This window comes from Entelurus aequoreus, linkage group LG28 (assembly GCF_033978785.1).
Source record: "Entelurus aequoreus isolate RoL-2023_Sb linkage group LG28, RoL_Eaeq_v1.1, whole genome shotgun sequence".
NCBI classification, from domain to species: domain Eukaryota; kingdom Metazoa; phylum Chordata; class Actinopteri; order Syngnathiformes; family Syngnathidae; genus Entelurus; species Entelurus aequoreus.
Window position 1 is genome coordinate 31,810,060 of NC_084758.1, and position 25,122 is coordinate 31,835,181.

The window sequence follows — 25,122 nt, forward strand, 5'->3', positions numbered from 1 at the left end:
TGATTTATATATATTTTAGAGATAAGCAAAGCCTTAGTGAGTAGTACTTTGTTTAAATTCTGCACGATTAAGTTTTATACAGAGAGTTTTCTAGAAACATTTTCCTAGATGATTGTACTGGCTATGAAATGAAAAGAATGAAGCGCAATGAAAAAGACTTTACCCAGATTGCAGTGGAGTACAACTTTGGCTGCCATGAACCCATAATGCATAGCTGCGACACTTAAGTGTTAGTTTTGGGTTCTTCCCACTTCAACCGTTCCACCGTCAAAACATTCCTCTTAATCAGGACAAAAAACGGAGTTGTTTTTTGAACTGGAAAAATTCCCGGTTTTCCCGAAATTCCGTAATACCATTTCTCAATTCAACATGTTACTACTTCAACATTTCTCCACTGACTTTAACAATTTCAACACAAACAATTTCAACTCATTCAGACCTTTAAAGTTGTTGTTTTTTACCAATTTCAAAAAAATTCACGCTTTACCTGAAATTCCCCAATTTTGGGGAAATTCCTATTGAAATCAAAAGGGACATTCTTCAAAGTTCCACAATTCCCACATTTTTCATCTGATTCCAATTGTTCCAACTTCAAAATATTCAGCCTGTTCAGCCTGCTCGACTTCAACAATGCTAAAAAAAATTCCCGGATTTCAGTTCATCTTCAGCATTGGAGCATTCACACGCAATTCCTTCAGGAATTGCCTCATCTAGTTTTAAATGTTTAATAAAAAAGGAATATAACTACAAAAAAGATACAACAATGTTATTTATTTTTTCCATTCCTTTCCCTTCTTCTTTCCTTTCTTCCCCTCCCTTTCCCGAGGGGGGGGGGGGAAACATTTCTATAAGTTATGATTCAATTTATGTCAGTAAAGGCTTCCAGGTTAGTTCCCATTCGTTCATATTTGTAGAGTTTATAAATCGTATTTATTCAAGAGTCATTACGTTCACAAGTTCATTTAACCAGTTCATGAAGTTGGGTGCAGATGAGGTTTTCCAAAAGATGGAGCCTTTTGGCCAAAACAGAGAGAGAGAGAGAGAGAGAGAGAGAGAGAGAGAGAGAGAGAGAGAGAGAGAGAGAGAGAGAGAGAGAGAGGGAGAGAGAGGCCAGTCCATGCAACGGTGCCTCTGGCAACATTAGCGATATATATATACATACATATATACATATATAAACGTATACGTATACAAAAATATACATATTTTTGTATATTTTATATATTATTATATTTTATAACCCTTATATATCCACATAAGGGTTGGAATTGGAGGTTAAATCACCAAAAATGATTCCCGGGTGTGGCACAGCTGCTGCCCACTGCTCCCCTCACCTCCCAGGGGGGTAACAAGGGGATGGGTCAAATGCAGAGATCAAATGTCACAACACCTAGTGTGTGTGTGACAATCATTGGTACTTTAACTTTAACTTAACTTAATATACGTACATTTATATATATATATATATATACACACATATGTAACAGGGTCAATTATGTCTTGTAAATAATGTATTTTATAATGCTTTATTATTGTTATAATTACACAAAATGTGTAAGTTACATGTAAATACCTGAATATTGTTCGATGATTTGTCAATGTGGAACCATTGTCTCGTTGTCCCTCCTACTGCAATAATTACTGTGACACCTGTCTTTTTATATGCGTTGGACACGCCTTCCAACTTCCCTTTTGTCCACGATAACGGGAGAGGTAGGCGTGCATGCGACGACAGAAATTGTATTGTCATGTTAAGAATTCAAGTTCACTATCTTTTTCATTATTATATTTGTGTAGGGGCTCGACGATGGGAAAAAAGTTATTGACGACAATTGTATGTTGTGTGTTATCAGTAAAGTGCAGCTGAGCAATCCATGGTGTCGGTCGTGTTCCATAAAAGCCACACAACGCAGAGGAAAAGACCACCGGTTACACATATACATATATAAATGTAAACGTATACAAAAATATACACTACCGTTCAAAAGTTTGGGGTCATCCAAACAATTTAGTGGAATAGCCTTCATTTCTAAGAACAAGAATAGACTGTCGAGTTTCAGATGAAAGTTCTCTTTTTCTGGCCATTTTGAGCGTTTAATTGAGCCCACAAATGTGATGCTCCAGAAACTCAATCTGCTCAAAGGAAGGTCAGTTTTGTAGCTTCTGTAACGAGCTAAACTGTTTTCAGATGTGTGAGCATGATTGCACAAGGGTTTTCTAATCATCAATTAGCCGTCTGAGCCAATGAGCAAACACATTGTACCCTTAGAACACTGGAGTGATAGTTGCTGGAAATGGGCCTCTATACACCTATGTAGATATTGCACCAAAAAGCAGACATTTGCAGCTAGAATAGTCATTTACCACATTAGCAATGTATAGAGTGTATTTCTTTCAAGTTAAGACTAGTTTAAAGTTATCTTCATTGAAAATAAGGACATTTCAATGTGACCCCAAACTTTTGAACGGTAGTGTACATTTACATACATATATGTATACAAATATATACATATATATTTCTGCTGCTGCTCACTGCTCCCCTTACCTCCCAGAGGGTGATCAAGGGTGATGGGTCAAATGCAGAGAATCATTTGGCCACACCTAGTGTGTGTGTGACAATCATGGGTACTTTAACTTTAACTTAACTTAACTTATGGTAGGAAAAAATCCTACAATAGGAACAACTTGAAAGTCATACTGTGTTTGACTATGGAAGTCTTTCTCTATATTCCTTTTCCCGCCAGTCCCCAACGCCTTTTTTTCAGGCTTCTGATTGGCTAACATGTCATTACAGCGCCACCTGGTGCTCTGTCATGCACTTGACACTCTTAAAAGGTGTTCCAGAGTCAGGTTTGAGGAAAAAAACTCATTTTAGAAGCTAAACGTGCTAATTTTTTTAATGACTTGTGGTTTCCAGCGTACGTTCCTGCTCTATCTTTACCGCTTGCTCTTGACCCAGAAAGTCCAGCAGAGCCATACATGTTAATGTGTAAGTCAGCCGCCCTGGCTCCCAGAACGGGACCAGCAGGACATCATCCTGCGGGGAATCACCAGGACGCTTTCATCCGCGCCTGCTTAGAGAGCGTGCTTCCATTTCATGTGCTGTAACTAGTACTTTCCAACCAAAAAAGGTCCACTTTGTGACAAATCATCACGTGCACGCCCACACACACATGCACACGGTAAATGCATGCGTGTGCAATCATCACACACACACACACACGTCAACGTGCGACACAATCATGCAAAACACACGAGGTCTTGCGATGAGTGCGTTGCCTTGGAGACGCAACTTCCTCTGCTCCAATGGCATTGCAGCCACGTGAATCACTGTTACACATACAGAATAAGTTGTCATTTAAAAAGCCTCACAATTTCTTCTTTTTTTTTCTTTTTTTTTCTTTACAATTTTGGAGTCAGTGCAAGTCAACATGTTTTAATTGTTGATTTATTATTATTATTATATATATATTATATATATATATATTATTATATATATATATATGTATATACATATATATATATATATATATATATATATATATATATATATATATATATATATATATATATATATATATATATATATACGGTATGTGTGTATGTGTATATATATATATATATATATATACTGTATATATATACTGTATATATATACATACACACATATATATATATATATATATATATATATATATATATATATATATATATACATATATATATATATATATATATATATATATATATATGTGTGTATGTATATATATACAGTATATATATACAGTATATATATATATATATATATATATATATATATATATATATATATATATATATATATATATATATATATATATATATATATATATATATATATATACGGTATGTGTGTATGTATATATATATGTGTGTGTGTATATATATATATATACGGTATGTGTGTATGTATATATATGTGTGTGTGTATGTATATATATACAGTATATATATATACAGTATATATATAAATATACATATATATATATATAAATAAATATATATATATATATATATATATATATATATATATATATATATATATATATATATATACATATATATACATACATATACATATATATATATATATATATATATATATATATATATATATATATATATATATATATATATATATATATATATATATATATATACATAGATATATATATATATATATATATTAGGGGTGTGGGAAAAAATCGATTCGAATTCGAATCGCGATTCTGACGTTGTGCGATTCAGAATCGATTCTCATTTTTAAAAAATCGATTTTTATTTTATTTTAATTTATTTAAATGTTTTTGTTTTTGTTTTAAATAATTCAATCCAACAAAACAATACACAGCAATACCATAACAATACAATCCAATTCCAAAAGCAAACCCGACCCAGCAACACTCAGAAGTGCAATAAACAGAGCAATTGAGAGGAGACACAAACACCACACAGAACAAACCAAAAGTAGTGAAACAAAAATAAATATTATCAACAACAGTATCAATATTAGTTACAATTTCAACATAGCAGTGATTAAAAATGATTGACATTATCATTAGACATTTATAAAAAAGAACAATAGTGTCACAGTGGCTTACACTTGCATCACATCTCATAAGCTTGACAACACACTGTGTCCAATATTTTCACAAAGATAAAATAAGTCATATTTTTGGTTCATTTAATAGTTCAAACAAATGTACATTATTGCAATCAGTTGATAAAACATTGTCCTTTACAATTATATAAGCTTTTTACAAAAATCTACTACTCTGCTTGCATGTCAGCAGACTGGGGTAGATCCTGCTGAAATCTATGTATTCAATGAATAGACAATCCTTTTGAATCAGGAAAATATCGTTTTTGAATCGAGAATCGTGTTGAATTAAAAAAAATTGATTTTGAATCGAATCGTGACCCCAAGAATCGATATTGAATCGAATCGTGGGACACCCAAAGATTCACAGCCCTAATATATATATATATATATATATATATATATATATATATATATATATATATATATATATATATATATATATATATATATATATATATATATATATATATATATCGATATACAGTATATATATATATATACTGTATATATATATATATATATATATATATATATATATATATATATATATATATAAATATATAAATATATATATATATATATGTATATATATATATATATATATATATATATATATATATATATATATATATATATATATATATACACACACACTCAATATATTGTGAGAAATAAGCTTTTGTCAGCTTTTGTTGACATGTTGCTTGTACCAGTTGTTGCTATGAGATTGGATAAAATACATTTTATGGGTGTGGCACATTAAAAAAAGGTGGCTTGCCAACTGCTGCAGAATAATATCAGGAAAACCCTCATCAGCATTCCAAATATTAGCCCAAATAAAAGTGCTACCACATTAATATGGCTAAATAAAACGATTGTAGCTGAGATAGGCTCCAGCGCCCCCCGCGACCCCGAAAGGGAATAAGCGGTAGAAAAATGGATGGATGGAAAACAATATCAATGAAATAATTAAACATTTTCAACTAAATATGACAACACTTTTTTGTGTGTGGTTGCAAATGTATGAATTTAATTTGCTTATCAGGGTGTAAAGCTGTAATTATAAAGACGTTTTGGTGACCCATAAAAAACAACTCCAAAAATGTTAGAAAACAGAATGACTTGTATTGGATTGTGCAAAGGCAGCTAATGTTTGGCATATACACCTTGTTTGCATGCACTGTTTACATTTCCTATAATCCTGAATGCATCACGGCCTTTATTCTGCCATGGCCGCTCTCGGTCAGGACCCCTGCACGCCCTGAGGGGAGGGAACGCAGGCACGGCTGTCGATTAGCCGGCCGCAATTATGCAAAATAAATATGACAGGGATCAAGCGCGTCCCACCTTGGGACCCAGGAGTTTGTCAGGCGACGTTAACCTCCACGTGTCGCGTCGGCCATGCCGTTTGCCGCCCGCAACTCATATAAGGTCACGCCGGGGAGCGAGGGGCCGACCATCGACTTTACGCTACGCGAGTTTTTTTGTTTGTTTTTTTTTTACACTGGGAGATGGCTTGATTAGCCGCTAACAATCCATAAAACCGCCGAAGGCCAGCTGGCGTGCGTCCTTAAGGGGCCAATTGTCATCACACAAAATATTTAATTCACGGCGGGGGTGGTGGCGAGCACGGAGAGGTGGCGAAGGCGTACGCGGATTCTCCACACAATGCGTGAATGAGCAGCGTTTGGACCCAGCAGGGAAGATGGAGCATTGATTAAAAACATCATGGCGGCCGTTGAGTGTGGACAATTCATTAGGTACACATCCACATTGCAGTGTGCATCTCCTGCATTCCTTTATCTGTGGCAGGACGCTCATAAACACATTATAAGGGGACTGTGTGTAAATGTAATGTGTCGTTACAAGCCCGTACGCCAGGCCTGGGCAATTATTGTGATTTAGAGAGGAAAAAATGTGTCTTGGGGGCCGGGATATATATATATATATATATATATATATATATATATATATATACATACATAAAAATACATATATTATATACATACACTAATATATACATATACATACATATATATACATATATATATGTCTCACTGTGGTTTACGACACGCCATATATATCCAGACTTTCAATTAATTTTTGATTAATCAATCTTGTTGTTGTTAATATTGTGGTATTATATAGTCCATAATTAACAAAGTCTAACCAAGATTTAATTATGAATAATGAACGAATGACACAACAATTTTGACTTTAAAAACAAGTGAATGTATGGCATACTTGGTCAACAGCCATACATGTCACACTAAGGGTGGTCGTATGAACAAGGCCAACACTGTCATGAACATGTGCCATATAGTGAAACCACACTAAACAACACTGTCATAAATATGTGCCATATAGTGAAACCACACTAAACAACACGGTCATAAACATGTGTCATATAGTGAAACCACACTAAACAACACTGCCATAAACATGTGCCATATAGTGAAACCACACTAAACAACACTGTCATAAATATGTGCCATATAGTGAAACCACACTAAACAACACTGCCATAAACATGTGCCATATAGTGAAACCACACTAAACAACACTGTCATAAACATGTGCCATATAGTGAAACCACACTAAACAAAACTGTCATAAACATGTGCCATATAGTGAAACCACACTAAACAACACTGTCATAAATATGTGCCATATAGTGAAACCACACTAAACAACACTGTCCTAAACATGTGCCATATAGTGAAACCACACTAAACAACACTGCCATAAACATGTGCCATATAGTGAAACCACACTAAACAACACTGTCATAAACATGTGCCATATAGTGAAACCACACTAAACAACACTGTCATAAACACGTGCCATATAGTGAAACCACACTAAACAACACTGTCATAAACATGTGCCATATAGTGAAACCACACTAAACAACACTGTCATAAACATGTGCCATATAGTGAAACCACACTAAACAACACTGCCATAAACATGTGCCATATAGTGAAACCACACTAAACAACACTGGCATAAACATGTGCCATATAGTGAAACCACACTAAACAACACGGTCATAAACATGTGCCATATAGTGAAACCACACTAAACAACACTGCCATAAACATGTGCCATATAGTGAAACCACACTAAACAACACTGTCATAAATATGTGCCATATAGTGAAACCACACTAAACAACACTGCCATAAACATGTGCCATATAGTGAAACCACACTAAACAACACTGTCATAAACACGTGCCATATAGTGAAACCACACTAAACAACACTGTCATAAACATGTGCCATATAGTGAAACCACACTAAACAACACTGTCATAAACATGTGCCATATAGTGAAACCACACTAAACAACACTGCCATAAACATGTGCCATATAGTGAAACCACACTAAACAACACTGGCATAAACATGTGCCATATAGTGAAACCACACTAAACAACACGGTCATAAACATGTGCCATATAGTGAAACCACACTAAACAACACTGCCATAAACATGTGCCAAATAGTGAAACCACACTAAACAACACTGTCATAAATATGTGCCATATAGTGAAACCACACTAAACAACACTGCCATAAACATGTGCCATATAGTGAAACCACACTAAACAACACTGTCATAAACATGTGCCATATAGTGAAACCACACTAAACAACACTGCCATAAACATGTGCCATATAGTGAAACCACACTAAACAACACTGCCATAAACATGTGCCATATAGTGAAACCACACTAAACAACACGGTCATAAACATGTGCCATATAGTGAAACCACACTAAACAACACTGTCATAAACATGTGCCATATAGTGAAACCACACTAAACAACACTGTCATAAACATGTGCCATATAGTGAAACCACACTAAACAACACGGTCATAAACATGTGCCATATAGTGAAACCACACTAAACAACACTGTCATAAACATGTGCCATATAGTGAAACCACACTAAACAACACGGTCATAAACATGTGCCATATAGTGAAACCACACTAAACAACACGGTCATAAACATGTGCCATATAGTGAAACCACACTAAACAACACGGTCATAAACATGTGCCATATAGTGAAACCACACTAAACAACACTGTCATAAACATGTGCCATATAGTGAAACCACACTAAACAACACCGTCATAAACATGTGCCATATAGTGAAACCACACTAAACAACACGGTCATAAACATGTGCCATATAGTGAAACCACACTAAACAACACTGTCATAAACATGTGCCATATAGTGAAACCACACTAAACAACACTGTCATAAACATGTGCCATATAGTGAAACCACACTAAACAACACTGTCATAAATATGTGCCATATAGTGAAACCACACTAAACAACACTGTCATAAACATGTGCCATATAGTGAAACCACACTAAACAACACGGTCATAAACATGTGCCATATAGTGAAACCCCACTAAACAACACTGTCATAAACATGTGACATATAGTGAAACCACACTAAACAACACTGTCATAAACATGTGCCATACAGTGAAACCACACTAAACAACACTGTCATAAACATGTGCCATATAGTGAAACCACACTAAACAACACTGTCATAAACATGTGCCATATAGTGAAACCACACTAAACAACACGGTCATAAACATGTGCCATATAGTGAAACCACACTAAACAACACTGTCATAAACATGTGCCATATAGTGAAACCACACTAAACAACACTGCCATAAACATGTGCCATATAGTGAAACCACACTAAACACTGTCATAAACATGTGCCATATAGTGAAACCACACTAAACACTGTCATAAACATGTGCCATATATTGAAACCACACTAAACAACACTGTCATATACATGTGCCATATAGTGAAACCACACTAAACAACACTGTCATAAACATGTGCCATATAGTGAAACCACACTAAACACTGTCATAAACATGTGCCATATAGTGAAACCACACTAAACACTGTCATAAACATGTGCCATATAGTGAAACCACACTAAACAACACTGTCATAAACATGTGCCATATAGTGAAACCACACTAAACAACACGGTCATAAACATGTGCCATATAGTGAAACCACACTAAACAACACTGCCATAAACATGTGCCATATAGTGAAACCACACTAAACACTGTCATAAACATGTGCCATATAGTGAAACCACACTAAACACTGTCATAAACATGTGCCATATAGTGAAACCACACTAAACAACACTGTCATAAACATGTGCCATATAGTGAAACCACACTAAACAACACGGTCATAAACATGTGCCATATAGTGAAACCACACTAAACAACACTGCCATAAACATGTGCCATATAGTGAAACCACACTAAACACTGTCATAAACATGTGCCATATAGTGAAACCACACTAAACACTGTCATAAACATGTGCCATATAGTGAAACCACACTAAACAACACTGTCATAAACATGTGCCATATAGTGAAACCACACTAAACAACACTGTCATAAACATGTGCCATATAGTGAAACCACACTAAACAACACTGTCATAAACATGTGTCGTATAGTGAAACCACACTAAACAACACTGCCATAAATATGTGCCATATAGTGAAACCACACTAAACAACACTGTTATAAACATGTGCCATATAGTGAAACCACACTAAACAACACGGTCATAAACATGTGCCATATAGTGAAACCACACTAAACAACACGGTCATAAACATGTGCCATATAGTGAAACCACACTAAACAACACGGTCATAAACATGTGCCTAATAGTGAAACCACACTAAACAACACTGTCATAAACATGTGCCATATAGTGAAACCACACTAAACAACACTGTCATAAATATGTGCCATATAGTGAAACCACACTAAACAACTCTGTCATAAACATGTGCCATATAGTGAAACCACACTAAACAACACTGTCATAAATATGTGCCATATAGTGAAACCACACTAAACAACACTGTCATAAACATGTGCCATATAGTGAAACCACACTAAACAACACTGTCATAAACATGTGCCATATAGTGAAACCACACTAAACAACACGGTCATAAACATGTGCCATATAGTGAAACCACACTAAACAACACTGTCATAAACATGTGCCATATAGTGAAACCACACTAAACAACACTGCCATAAACATGTGCCATATAGTGAAACCACACTAAACAACACTGTTATAAACATGTACCATATAGTGAAACCACACTAAACAACATGGTCATAAACATGTGCCATATAGTGAAACCACACTAAACAACACTGTCATAAACATGTGCCATATAGTGAAACCACACTAAACAACAACGACAAACACATTTTGGAATAATATTTGCACCGTAAAACAACATAGATTTTTTGTTAAAATAAAGCCAATAATGCAATTTTTTGTGGTCCCCTTTATTCTGAAAAGTACCGAAAAGTATTGCAATAATTTTGGTACCAGTACTGGTACCAAAATATTGGTACAACTCTAATCTTCGCCTATGATTGGAATGCCTCGACGCGGCACTTTAAGGCAGACAGACGGCATCCCGGCGAGTCCAGAGACGTTCCCGCCAGCGAGCGTGAGCGGCGTGACGGAGCCCGGGGTGAAAGATGACGCCATCAGTCACTTTGAAACAATCACGCCAACACCTTGCGTCTATTCCCCAGCCATAATCAAGGTAAATGACGCTACAGCGGGCGGGCTAACAAGCCCCTTCATCCACCGTAGTTCCGCTCCCAGGCCTCCAGTGGCCAAATCCCTTCTTCTTATTTTTTTTTTTTGTCTTAGTTTTTGTCGCGGGTGGAGGAGGACGGAGGCCAGGATGACCTCAGTCACTTCGTGGCGATAAATCAATTCAAACAGACGCACTTCTCCTGGAAATCGGATCAGCGCTGGCGCGGAGCACTTAGGACGGGCGGCCGTGCTTCATGCGGGGGACTCAATAAAAAGGAAAGTGGAGCGGCACCCACGTCCAGACTTGACCGCGCCGGGTCCACAATCGCATCTGGAATCTGCGCACCGCTGCTAAAACAAGATCACGGCACTAAAGAGCGGCCTTGAGCGACAACGGCGACCATTTTTCTTTGTGCAAGGGGCTTGGCTGGGGGGCGGGGGGGCGGGTTCAAGGCGCGGATTAAAGTGGGAGGAACCCTTTGAAAAGGCAACACCCCCCAGGGCAGCACCTAGCTGAATTGAGGCCCTGAACAGAACCGCCCCCGCCCACTTTAAAACATTATTTCACACTATGAAGGTGGAATTATTTTATACTATTTCACTCAAACTTGAATTTAACTTGGTGCATTTTACTTGTTATGCAAAATAACAAATGTAACTGCCAGGTTTAAACTCCGAACTATCTATTAAACAAGACAAGAAGCAAGGAATCAAACAGAGCGTGTGGACCTGCACCCTCGTACAATGTCACCCCACGCTCTGAGGAACAAGTTCCACGCCTCTCCATTTATTTGGGCATTCCCTGATTACATAGCTGCAGCTGCTTCTAAGGTGCTTGGAGCGGTGTCAGGTTTGCCCCATCTCTGCTCGTCGATTTCTCTCTGCTGATAAGGCCCTTCCTGTGGCTGTCCAGGTCTGAGAAACCGACACCTCTACGGCGCATTCCATCGCACACAGTGGAGATTTACAAGCTGTCCGTCATTGGCTTGATAAGATCAAAGACAGCTTTGTAAGCACCAGTGGATAGTAACCCGGGCAAACGGTCTTCACGCAGGGCAACCTGAACTCATAGAAAACAAATTGTGTGATAACTTATATACAATTATTCTGACAGTAACCTATTTTCCGAACTATAAGGCGCACTTAAAATTCTTTAAATGTTTTCTTCATTTTGATGATGCAAGGCAGTGCTTCTCAATTTTTTTCTGTCATGATCCCCTCAGACGCGCCCCCTCCCCCCCCCCCTGAATTTAATGACTATTAAGAACACCTTATATGAAAATGATATGATAGCAGGAGAGAGAACGGCATTTAGATTCCCGTATTTTCCGGACTATAAGGCGCACTTAGAATCATTTGTTTTCGTCAAAACTCGACAGTGCGCCTTATAACCCGGTGCGTCTAACATACGGCATAATTCTGGTTTTGCTTACCGACCTTGAAGCAATTGTATTTGGTACATGGTGAAATGGTAAGTGTGACCAGTAGATGGCAGTCACACATAAGAGGTACGTGTAGACTGCCATATGAGTCAAGGAAACAACGCCAACTTTTTATGTGTCCCATTGAAAATATAGAACTTTACACACGGCGCTCAAAAATCTATCAAAAATGTTTTAGTACGACTTTGGTAAGCAATTAAGCCACACCGCTTGATGGATTGTCGGCGCATTAAACATAGAAGTATTATTATGGTGTGTATATAAGGTAAGACATGAACTGCAGTTTTTTGTTTCGCAATATTATGCAAAAGCAACTTTTCTTACCTTCTGGCACCTGCTGATCTGTATTTGGGATCTGCATGAATCCTGAAAAATTGCGCGCATCCGCCTTTGTAGTCCGGGCCGACCCCGTAGTTGATAAGCTTCTTCTTTTTCTCTATCTTCTTGTTATGGGACATTCATCCTCCACTGTTGCCATTTCTAATATAAAGTAGTGTAAAGTTCTTACTTATATCTGTCAGTAAACTTGCTATGAAAGCACTAAAACATACCGGTGTAGTGAGTTTAATTATTCACCCAAGGAACTTTAGTTATTAGAAAGTTCCGGTCGGCTGTTTTTTTACGGGACTTGATTGAAGTAAAGTCTGAATGTCATTAAAACAGTTAGCTCCATCTTTTGACACTTCTTCCACTCCCGTCCTTGCACGCTACACCGCTACAACAAAGATGACGGGGAGAAGACGCTGCCGAAGGTGAGCCATATAAATAAGACCGCCCACAAAACGGCGCATCCGGAAGCGACTGTCAGAAAGCGGCTTGAAGATGATGTGTAAAACATCATCTATGCAACATTTTGACCAAAGAACCACCATTACATGTTATGTAGACCACAAGGAAGTCTTTTACATTGAGAAAATAATAATAATAATAATATGACTCCTTTAATACGGCCTAAAATCCGGTGTGCCTTATATATGAAAAAAGCTAAAAAATAGACCATTCATCGGCAGTGCGCCCTATGGTCCGGAAAATACCGTAACCTATTTAAAACATAAATGAAACGTACCAAACCCAGTATTTACAGCTCAGTGGATCAGTGCATTTACGCCGCACGCCAGGGGGACAGTGACAATGTTAAGGGGAAACGTGCTTAATCCTTAACAGTGACGGAGCAGGAGGGGGCTAGGTATAAGTATGCAGCCATACCCTTGCGGTAAATGTTCATATGAAGCGCCGTGCCATTTTACATGTGGCTCTTCATGCAAAAGAGGGCCCCTCACCCCACAAGTTGCGAGTGGGGATGGGTCTGGGGGTCGGCCCAAAGAACACACAATTAAATAATAATAATAATCAATTAAAAATTTTATTTTTGCAGCACTTTTTTTTATACACAAGCATGTTCAACACAAAGTGCTTTACACCAGTTTAAAACTGGACGATAACAAACAATTTACCTCATCTAGAAAAATCTATATAAAAAATAATTTAAAAATGTATAAAAATAAGGCAAACTATGATAATAAATTAGTAAATAAAAGCATAAAATAGTTTTAAAAAATATATAATAATAATGGTACAAATAATAGCAATAAATACAATAAAAATGAAGAACCTAAAAAGAGTTTAAAATGTTGAGTAAAAAGTCTGATTAAAAACTTTATTTTTATTTTTTTAAACATCAGGCTGTTCCACAGGTGGGGGCCACAGTGGCTAAATGGCGCCTCACCGTGGGTCTTTGTTCTGGTATTTGGTCACGCTAAAAGGCCAGTGCCAGAGGACCTCAGGATAATAATAATAATAGAACTTTAAAATCCGGCCAGAAGCGAACGAGGAGCCAACGCAGGTGAACTGTGTTTCTTTAAGATAGTAAAAAACATTTTTTATGTCATGGGGAGGCCTAGCTCGGTTGGTAGAATTGCCCGTGCCAGCAACCTGAGGGTTCCAGGTTTGATTCCTGCTTCCGCCATCCTCGTCACTGCCGTTGTATCCTTGGGCAAGACACTTTACCCACCTGCTCCCAGTGCCACCCACACTGGTTTAAATATTGGGCTTCACTATGTAAAGCGCTTTGAGTCACTAGAGAAAAAGCGCTATATAAATATAATTCACTTCACTTCATGGCTTTAGCTTGGACATTTTAGCAGATTTCTCCCACCATCGAAGTAAAATATCCTCTCAAGCAAAACATATTTGTGAGGCCGCAGCTAGCAAAAACACCACGAGTACATCAACAACGTTGGCGTAGCACACCCATCGCAATATTGTAAATTGTGCTTAACCGCGATTAATCACAATTTAAAAGTTTAATTCATCTAATTTAGGAAATTAATCGTTTGACCTGCACTCATTTTTTCTACAATTTGGCATAATTACTAATTATATTGAATGAAACTTGCTCGTTTAAGAGGCTGTTCAAACTACACGAAAAGACGCATGGTTCCACCCCCCTTTTCTTCACCAGGATTATAAGTCATTTGTCAATAAAATGGGAATATAACAAGATTCTACCAGTATGCATCCCAATGACAGCAGACCTTGTACTGTAAGTGATGTTTTATAATATTTGTTGGCTCTCACTGTGAGTAGATATCAGTGATGTAGAGGGAAAAAAGCGAATGTTGGGATGCGTTTTTTAAATGAATGCACCGCGTATACTTAAAATGAGCAAAGTACATAAATATTAAATGCTATCATAAATGTGCTTGTTACTATATTACATATATACTTACATCATGTATATAAAACCCTAATGAAAATCTAATTTAATTTAATTTACGCGCGTACAACACTTAAAACCTTTAGCATATCAGTATGTGGAATTAAATGATGGAATGGGTTAAGTACAGAAATCAACCAAAGCACCAATATGATCCACTTTAAGAGGCTGTTCCAATTACATATCATTGTACATGCATACATATCACGAGGTGACATATAGTTATTATAGCAGGAAATGTTGCACCACATTCACTCAATGACAACTTTCTACTGTAAAATAAGAGCACTGGAAAATGTACAAATGTACAGTTAAATGACAGAATTACTAAAAATATATATATATATATATTTATATATTTTATAGGAGAAATATAACCTTGGAGGAAAATCTAATTTAAAACATTGATATGTGCATACAACACTTAAAACGTTTAGCATATCAGTATGTGGAATTAAATGATGGAATGGATTAGGCAAAGAAATGCAACAAAGCAGCAATATGATTCACTTTAAGAGGCTGTTCAAACTATTCTTCACAAGGATTATAAGTAATTTTCCAATAAAATGGTAATATAACAAGATTCTGCCAGTCTGTATCATAATGACAGCAGACCTTGTACAGTAAGTGATGTTTTATAATGTTTGTTGGCTTTCATTGTGAGTAGATATCAGTGATATAGTGGGGAAAAAAAGTGAATGTCTGGATGCGTTTTTTAAATTAATGCACTGCCTATGCTTAAAATGAGCAAAGTACATACATATTAAATGCTATTATAACACTTAAAACCTTTAGTATATCAGTATGTGGAATTAAATGATGCAATGGATTAAGTAAAGAAATCCAACAAAGCACCAACATGATCCACTTTAAGAGACTGTTCAAATTACATCTCATTGTACGTACATACATATCACAAGGTGACATATACCGTATTTTTCGGAGTATAAGTCGCACCGGAGTATAAGTCGCACCTGCCGAAAATGCATAATAAAGAAGGAAAACAACATATATAAATCGCACTTGAGCCTGGCCAAACTATGAAAAAAACTGCGACTTAAAGTCCGAGAAATACGGTAGTTATTATAGCAGGAAATGTTGCAACACATTCACTCAATGACAACTTTCTACTGTAAAATAAGAGCACTGGAAAATATACAGGTGTACAGTTAAATGACAAAATTACTAAAAAAAAAATATATATATGTTTATTAGGGATGTCCGATAATATCGGTCTGCCGATATTATCGGCCGATAAATGCGTTAAAATGTAATATCGGAAATTATCGGTATCGTTTTTTTTATTATCTGTATCGTTTTTTTTTTTTATTAAATCAACATAAAAAACACAAGATACACTTACAATTAGTGCACCAACCCAAAAAACCTCCCTCCCCTATTTACACTCATTCACACAAAAGGGTTGTTTCTTTATGTTATCAATATTCTGGTTCCTACATTATATATCAATATATATCAATACAGTCTGCAAGGGATACAGTCCGTAAGCACACATGATTGTGCGTGCTGCTGGTCCACTAATAGTACTAACCTTTAACAGTTAATTTTAGTAATTTTCATTAATTACTAGTTTCTATGTAACTGTTTTTATATTGTTTTACTTTCTTTTTTATTCAAGAAAATGTTTTTAATTTAGTTATCTTATTTTATTTTATTTTTTAAAAAGTACCTTATCTTCACCATACATGGTTGTCCAAATTAGGCATAATAATGTGTTAATTCCACGACTGCATATATCGGTTGATATCGGTATCGGTAATTACAGAGTTGGACAATATCGGAATATCGGATATCGGCAAAAAGCCATTATCGGACATCCCTAATGTTTATATATTTTATAGGAGAAATATAACCTTGGAGGAAAATCTAATTTAAAACATTTGTATGCGCATACAGCACTTAAGACCTTTAGCATATCAGTATGTGGAATTAAATGATGGAATGGATTAAGCAAATAAATCCAACAAAGCAGCAATATGATCCACTTTAGGAGACTGTTCAAACTATTCTTCACAAGGATTATAAGTAATTTTCCAATAAAATGGTAATATAACAAGATTCTGCCAGTCTGCATCATAATGACAGCAGACCTTGTACAGTAAGTGATGTTTTATAATGTTTGTTGGCTCTCATTGTGAGTAGATATCAGTGATGCAGTGGGGGAAAAAAGCGAATGTTGGGATGCGTTTTTGAAAGTAATGCACTGCCTATGCTTAAAATGAGCAAAGTACATACATATTAAATGCTATTATAACACTTAAAACCTTTAATATATCAGTATGTGGAATTAAATGATGGAATAGATTAAGCAAACAACTGGAATTGTGTGATGCATTACATTGCATCGTATGCATGTTCCTAATAAACTGAACATATATACTTTTATCATGTATATAAAACCCTAACGGAAATCTAATTTAAAACATCCGTACGCACGTACAACACTTGAAACCTTTAGCATGTCTGTATGTGGAATTAAATGATGGAATGGATTAGGCAAAGAAATCCAACAAATCAGCAATATGATTCACTTTAAGAGACTGTTCAAACTACAAGTGTTCACAAAGTACACAGAACAAGAATTATGATGAACATCTTCAACCCTTTTTCCCCTTTTTTTTAAGATTATGTATGTATTTGATATTTGTTTACTTACTATGGTATAATATGTATGTATTATTTATTTATTCACTGTTAATATTGCTATGGTAAGAAAAGGGGTCGGATTAATAATAATAATAATAATACATTTTATTTGCTATAGCGCTTTTCAGGGTAATTAAAGACTCTATACAGGATCAAAATGTGAATATAAAAGCAGAACATAGTAATAATACATAATAACACTGGACATTACGGACGGGACATTACAAGGCACAGAATTAAATAAGATCTGCTTCTTCCTCCTCCTTTTCGGACGCGCTGTAATGAAACAACTGGAAATATGTGATGAAATAAACTGAAATAATGAACTGAATATTTTGTGTTAAAACATATATACCTGTTCACGTTCATTGGATTAAATAATGGTAAACTTCTTCTCACTCCTTTTCAAATATGTAAAAAAAGAAAAGAAAAAAAGGGAAAAAAAGAAAGTCCATTGCTCATTTTGTTTATTTTTTTTTCGTTTTTTATTCTTCATGGTTTTCATTTTGTTATAATGGCTGTTAAGGCTATAAATAGCAGTGTATTGGATCAGGCTTGCCCTTGTTTGTTTTTTTGCATATTTGAAATAAAAATATATCAAATCAAATAAAAAAATAAGCATTTATTTACTGTATATTTTTTTTGTTCCTTAAAAAGAGGACTTTTAGTGGCATTTAAGCACACAGAAAGCGGACCGGTGCGTCATGAGCGCGCCCGCAGCAGCGACGGTGGCATTGCGCGTTCACAAATCCCCGTTATTACCGACAACACGCCACGCTAAAAAAATAAAAAAATAAAATAAAAACACGAAGAACAACACAAAAACATCAAACTCACCCGCGTCGAACTTTCCCGGGTCCAAAGTTTGTCCTCCCGCGAAACGCGGTGAACCGTGCCCCACTTTAGAGGTCCGTATCGCGGGGGTCCCGCGGTTAGGGGACGAGAAAGCTCACCTCCTCGGCTCCCGTGGATCGTCTGCACCGAGGTCAGGGTTTTACTCTCCGGGGGGAAAAGGAGGTCCGGACGGGTGTCGTGGATGAGGATGCTGCGTCCTCCGGACCGACGTGCACGTATCAGCTGGTGAAGTGCGCGTCCCGCCGCGCGCCTCTGGTCGACCTATCAGCACCGGAGTGGGCCGAGCGTGACGGGGAGGGGAGGGGCGGGGGAGGAGGAGGATGAGGATGAGGATGAGGATGAGGATGATGATGATGAAGATGTTTACAGCTGCAACAAAATGACCCAACATGACCTTTGCAGATATAAATAACTCCAAATATTCAGACATTAATATGCGGTGACAAATGTAATTACATTCATAATTACATTTAATTAAAAAGATTTTCCAACAAAAAAAGTTTTTTAGAGTATAAATATTTCACTTTAATTTTTTATTTTTTTTTAGGATTTTTTAAATATTAGTAAAGTTATTTTATTAATATATTTCATTATTTCACTTTTTTTCATTAATTCATAGATCAATATGGATGTAAGAATATAGCTAATTAAATTCATAATTAACCACTCAGTTATTCAATGTAAATGAAAGTTAAAACAATAATCATGATAATAATACGTCCAAGAATAACAATTATGATTATATCAAAAAAATTGAAATATAAGATCAAAATATTTATAATATTACATATAGACATATACATATACACACACACACACACACACACACACACACACACACACACACATATATATATATATATATATATATATATATATATATATATATATATATATATATATATATATATATATATATATATATATATATATATATATATATATATATATATATATAATCACATTAATTAATTAAACATTATTATTATAACATTAAAATATCATTATTAAATATTATTATTAAATATATATTTATTTGAACTTGTATTTTAGAATTCAATTATAGTATAGTACAAACATCATAAAAAAGAATAGTCTTTATTGTCATTCTATTCTGTAATATGTGCACTAATGCCATAATAATTAGAAAAAAATTGTAAAAACACTTCAAGTTTAAATAATTGTATATATAATAATAATACAATGATAAGTAGTATTAATGTTTTTCTTACATTGCATCATAATATTATCGTTATTGTTATTATAACTACAGTATAATAATTGCAGCTTATTTTTCACAATTGTTGATTTATTATTATGTATTAGTACAAATATCATACTTGTTCATTATAATTTATATTAATCATTTCACTTATTAATTCATAGATCAATATGGTTATTTGGATGTAAGAATATAGCTAATTAAATTCATAATTAACCATTCAGTTATTCAATGTAAAAGAAAGTTCAAACAATAATACCATAATAATACTTCCAATAATAACAATTATTATTAGTACATTATTAAAACTGAAACATATAAAATAAATGATAATTAAAAAGTATGACATTACCTTTGCAAAAAATAACTCCAAATATGACTTCAAACAAATGTGACAGTTGAGGGTTGATACATTAATATGCAGTAGCAAATGTAACTAAATTCTTAATTACATTTCATTAAAAATAGTTGCCCATAAAAAAAGTATATGAGTGTATAGATTTCACTTTTTTTTAGGATTTGTAAATGTTATTAGTAAAGTTATTGTATTAATATATTTAATGATTTCACTTTTTAATTAATTAAATGCATAATTAACCACTCAGTTATTCAGTGTAAAAGAAAGTAATTGCAATAATAATACTTCCAATAATAATAATAATAATAAATATTATATTATTAAAACTGAAACAAATACATTTATAATTAAATATGGCATTTATAGATACCATAGTTATCAAAAAATTTGAAATATAAGCTCAAAATATGTTTTATGATAATAATGATAATATTATTAATAACATTAATACTAGTAATAATAATGATAATAATAATTTAAAAAATATATAACGTTAATTAATTAAACATTATTATTAATATAAGATCAACATATTTGTAATATTAAATATATATACTTATTTGAACTTGTATTTTAGAATTGAATTATGATATACTACAAACATAAAATAGAATAGTCTTTGTCATTCTATTCTATGATATTTGTACTAATGCCATAATAATTACATTAAAAATTGTAAACTACAAGCTTAAATAATTGTATTCATAATAATGATTATAAATAATATAAGTAGTATTAATATTTTTTATTTTTTTTACATTACATCATATATTATCCATCCATCCATCCATGTTCTACCGTGTGTGTCCCTTTTTTGGGGCCGCGGGGGGTCGCTGGAGCCTATCTCAGCTGCACATGGGCGGAAGGCGGGGTACACCCTGGACAAGTCGCCAACTCATTGCAGGGCCAATCATATATTATCGTTATTGTTATTATAACTATAATAATTTCATTTTATTTTTCACAATTTTTAATGTATTATTATTATGGTATTAGTACAAATATCATACTTGTTCATTAATATTTATATTAATCATTTCATTTTTTTTATTAATTAATAGATCAATATGGATCTTTGGATGTAAGAATATAGCTAATTAAATTCATAATTATTAACCACTCAGTTATTCAATGTAAAAGACAGTTAAAACAATATTTACGATAATAATACTTCCAATAATAATAATTATTATTATTATATTATTCAAACTGAAACAAATAAAATAAATGAGAATTAAAAAATATGACATTTATACCTATACCATAGTTCTCAAAAAATTTGAAATATAAGCTCAAAATATGTTTTATGATAATATTATTAATAATATTATTACTGGTATTATTAATATTAATAATATAAATTATAACATTAATTAATTAAATATTATTCTAACATAAAAAATATTATTAAATATACTGTATATTTATTTGAACTTGTATTTTAGGATTTAATTATGGTAAAGTACAAACATCATAAAATAGAATAGTCTTTATTGTCATTCTATTCTATGACATTTGTACCAATTAAACATTAAACATTGTAAACTACAAGCTTAAATAATTGTATTTATTATAATAATAATAATAATATTATAAGTAGTATTTTTTTAATTTTCATTTTACATTACATCATATATTATTGTTGTTATTATAACTATAATAATTTCAGCTTATTTTTCACACTTTTTTATTTATTTGTAGTGTTTTTCAACCTTTTTTGAGCCAAGGCACATTTTTTTGCGTTGACAAAATGCAGAGGCACACCACCAGTAGAAATCACTGAAAAACAAAACTCAGTCGACAGTAAAACGTTGTTGTCGCAATTGTTGGAAATTACTTTAAAGCATAACCAAGCATGCATCACTATAGCTCTTGTCTCAAAGTAGGTGTACTGTCACCACCTGTCACATCACACCATGACTTATTTGGAGTTTTTTGCTGTTTTCCTGTGTGTAGTGTTTTAGTTCTTGTCTTGCGCTCCTATTTTGGTGGCTTTTTCTCTTTTTTTTTGGTATTTTCCTGTAGCAGTTTCATGTCTTCCTTCTGAGCGATATTTCCCGCATCTACTTTGTTTTAGCAATCAAAAATATTTTAGTTGTTTACATCCTTCTTTGTGGGGACATTTTTGATTGTCATGTCATGTTCGGATGTAAATTGTGGACGCCGTCTTTGCTCTACAGTAAGTCTTTGCTGTCGTCCAGCATTCTGTTTTTGTTTACTTTTTAGCCAGTTCAGTTTTAGTTTCGTTCAGCATAGCCTTCCCTAAGCTTCAATGTCTTTTCGTAGGGGCACTCACCTTTTGTTTATTTTTGGTTTAAGCATTAGACACCTTTTTATCTGCACACTGCCTCCCGCTGTTTCCGACATCTACAAAGCAATTAGCTACCTGCTGCCACCTACTGATATGGAAGAGTATTACACAGTTACTCTGCCGAGCTCTAGACAGCACCGACACTCAACAACAACACATCATTTGCAGATTATAATTACTGGTTTGCAAAAAATATTTTTAACCCAAATAGGTGAAATTAAATAATAACACTGTTATGGAGGATTGGAGTTTATCATAGAGCCGGCACCCAATTTTTATAAAATAAAAGTTTTGATTTTGAATGGAGAATCGATTCTGAATAAACGTTGCCAAAAAGCATGTTGTTTCAATGTTATAAAATATAAGTTGTAAAATGACCAAAAATAAAAGTTTCAATCAATCAAAGTTTATCTGACTACTTAATCACAAGTGTCTCAAATGGCTGCACAAGCCACAACAAATTCAACGGTGAAGTCGACGACAGAACCCGAAATTGATTCAACGTCGTCAAAAAGCACGTTGTTCCAACGTTAGGTGTAAGTTGCTCAATGTCAGGACCTAATTCAACATGTTCTCATCGTTGTTTTCACGTCTTGTGCCTACCGGGAGGTTTTTGATGAATACTTAGGCCCGCTATGCTACTGTATTTTGGTCATTGTGGTGGTACGTGGAGAGCCAAGTGTTTTCTCGGGTGGTACTTGGTGAAAAAAATGTTTATCAAACACACCAGCAGCTTCTCCGATATTTTCATGGATAAATGTCCACCGTTTAGACACCTAATGATAAACATTAAAGGGTTATTTAATGTCCTCGGCTAGCATTATGGACTCATGTTACTTATTCATAATACTTATTTGTATTTGACTTTATTAAATGTTTGGGTAGAATTTTTATGACACAAAACCGTTTTCTTTTAAGTCATATAGAAATGTATCAAAGCGGTTTATCTATTTCATGGAGGATTGTAATTTATCATAGAGCTGGCACCCAATGTTATTAAAAAGTATTGATTTTGAATGGAGAATTGACTCTGAATCGAATCCCCCCCCCCCCCCCCGAAGAATCAAATTGAAAGATTCACGGCCTTACCTGTACACGACATTCCATGTTATACTCTTTTATTCTTACCTGTGAAGGATGTCCTTGGCACAATGTGCAGCCATCCTTGCAGTTGCAGAATTGTTTTTTTTTCTCCAAACAAAGCTAAGAACTGTTATGAATGAAAATGTATCTTTTTCTCTTCTTAAAAAAACAGTGTAAAAGAAGACAAATACATTGAATCGTGGCAATTCTCGCCAAATGATGAACATTCCTGTATTATTTGAACAAACCGTCGGCTGTAAAGGGGTTGATTGCAGATTACTGACAGTCAGTGAAAGCATCACCGCTGCCCATTCAAGCAACAGCAATAAATTGGTAAAAAAATAAATAAATAATAAATTGTGATATACACATTTTAACTACTAAACTGTTAACATTTCTGAATGAAAAGGTGAGTGTCCGACTAATGACTATTATGGGATGCAGGTGCGTTCAAAGTGTGCAGGATGAAGTGGAACAGCAACATTTTTAAGAATCCCGGATCGTATCAACCTCAAAATCTAATCACATGTTCCTTATCCCATTTCTGATAGTTCCTGAAAGTTCCATCAAAATCCACACATTGCTTGACGAAATGTGTTACCAACTGACTAACAGACAAACACCTGGCGGAGGTAATGAGATGGACAAACCTGAATCATCCCCGTGTTTTGTTCTTTTTGTTGATGAAAACTTCTTGATATCCATGTTTACATGCACCTCCGTGACCCCAAACGGGACAAGCGGTAGAAAATGGATGGATGGATGGACATGCTTGCCATGCTGGCTGCAGCTTCTCCTTCAGGCTGCAATGCGGGCTACTCTATGCAGCTGCTGCCTCTCTGGTGGACTCCGGTACTGCACGTTACTTCCCAGAGATACGTGCTAAAAAAAATGTGTATATTTAGTAGTCTAAATATTTTTTAAATGTTTTTTATATATTAAACATGCTTCACTGATGAGAAGATTTGGCAAGCACCAATTTGACCTACTAATTTCAGCGATCCTTAAACTCGCCGTGGTTTGTTTGCATGTACAACTTTCTCCGAGGCTGCCACAGAAAGACGTGTTTTATGCCTCTCTTTCGTTGTCTCATTTTGTCCACCAAACTTTTTTTGCTGTGCATGAATGCACAAAAGTGAACTTTGTT

At 34.6% G+C, this 25,122-nt stretch overlaps 1 protein-coding gene across 1 annotated transcript in view; it reads right to left on the reverse strand.

Annotated features, from left to right (window-relative positions):
- si:dkey-237h12.3 (teneurin-3) overlaps window positions 1-24,767 on the reverse strand; it is a 581,230-nt gene extending 556,463 nt beyond the window's left edge. The window contains 2 exon segments of the mRNA XM_062039678.1: window positions 18,984-19,262; window positions 24,626-24,767. The gene's annotated coding sequence lies outside the window, so the exon portion shown is untranslated.
- Between the last annotated feature and the right edge of the window lie 355 nt (window positions 24,768-25,122).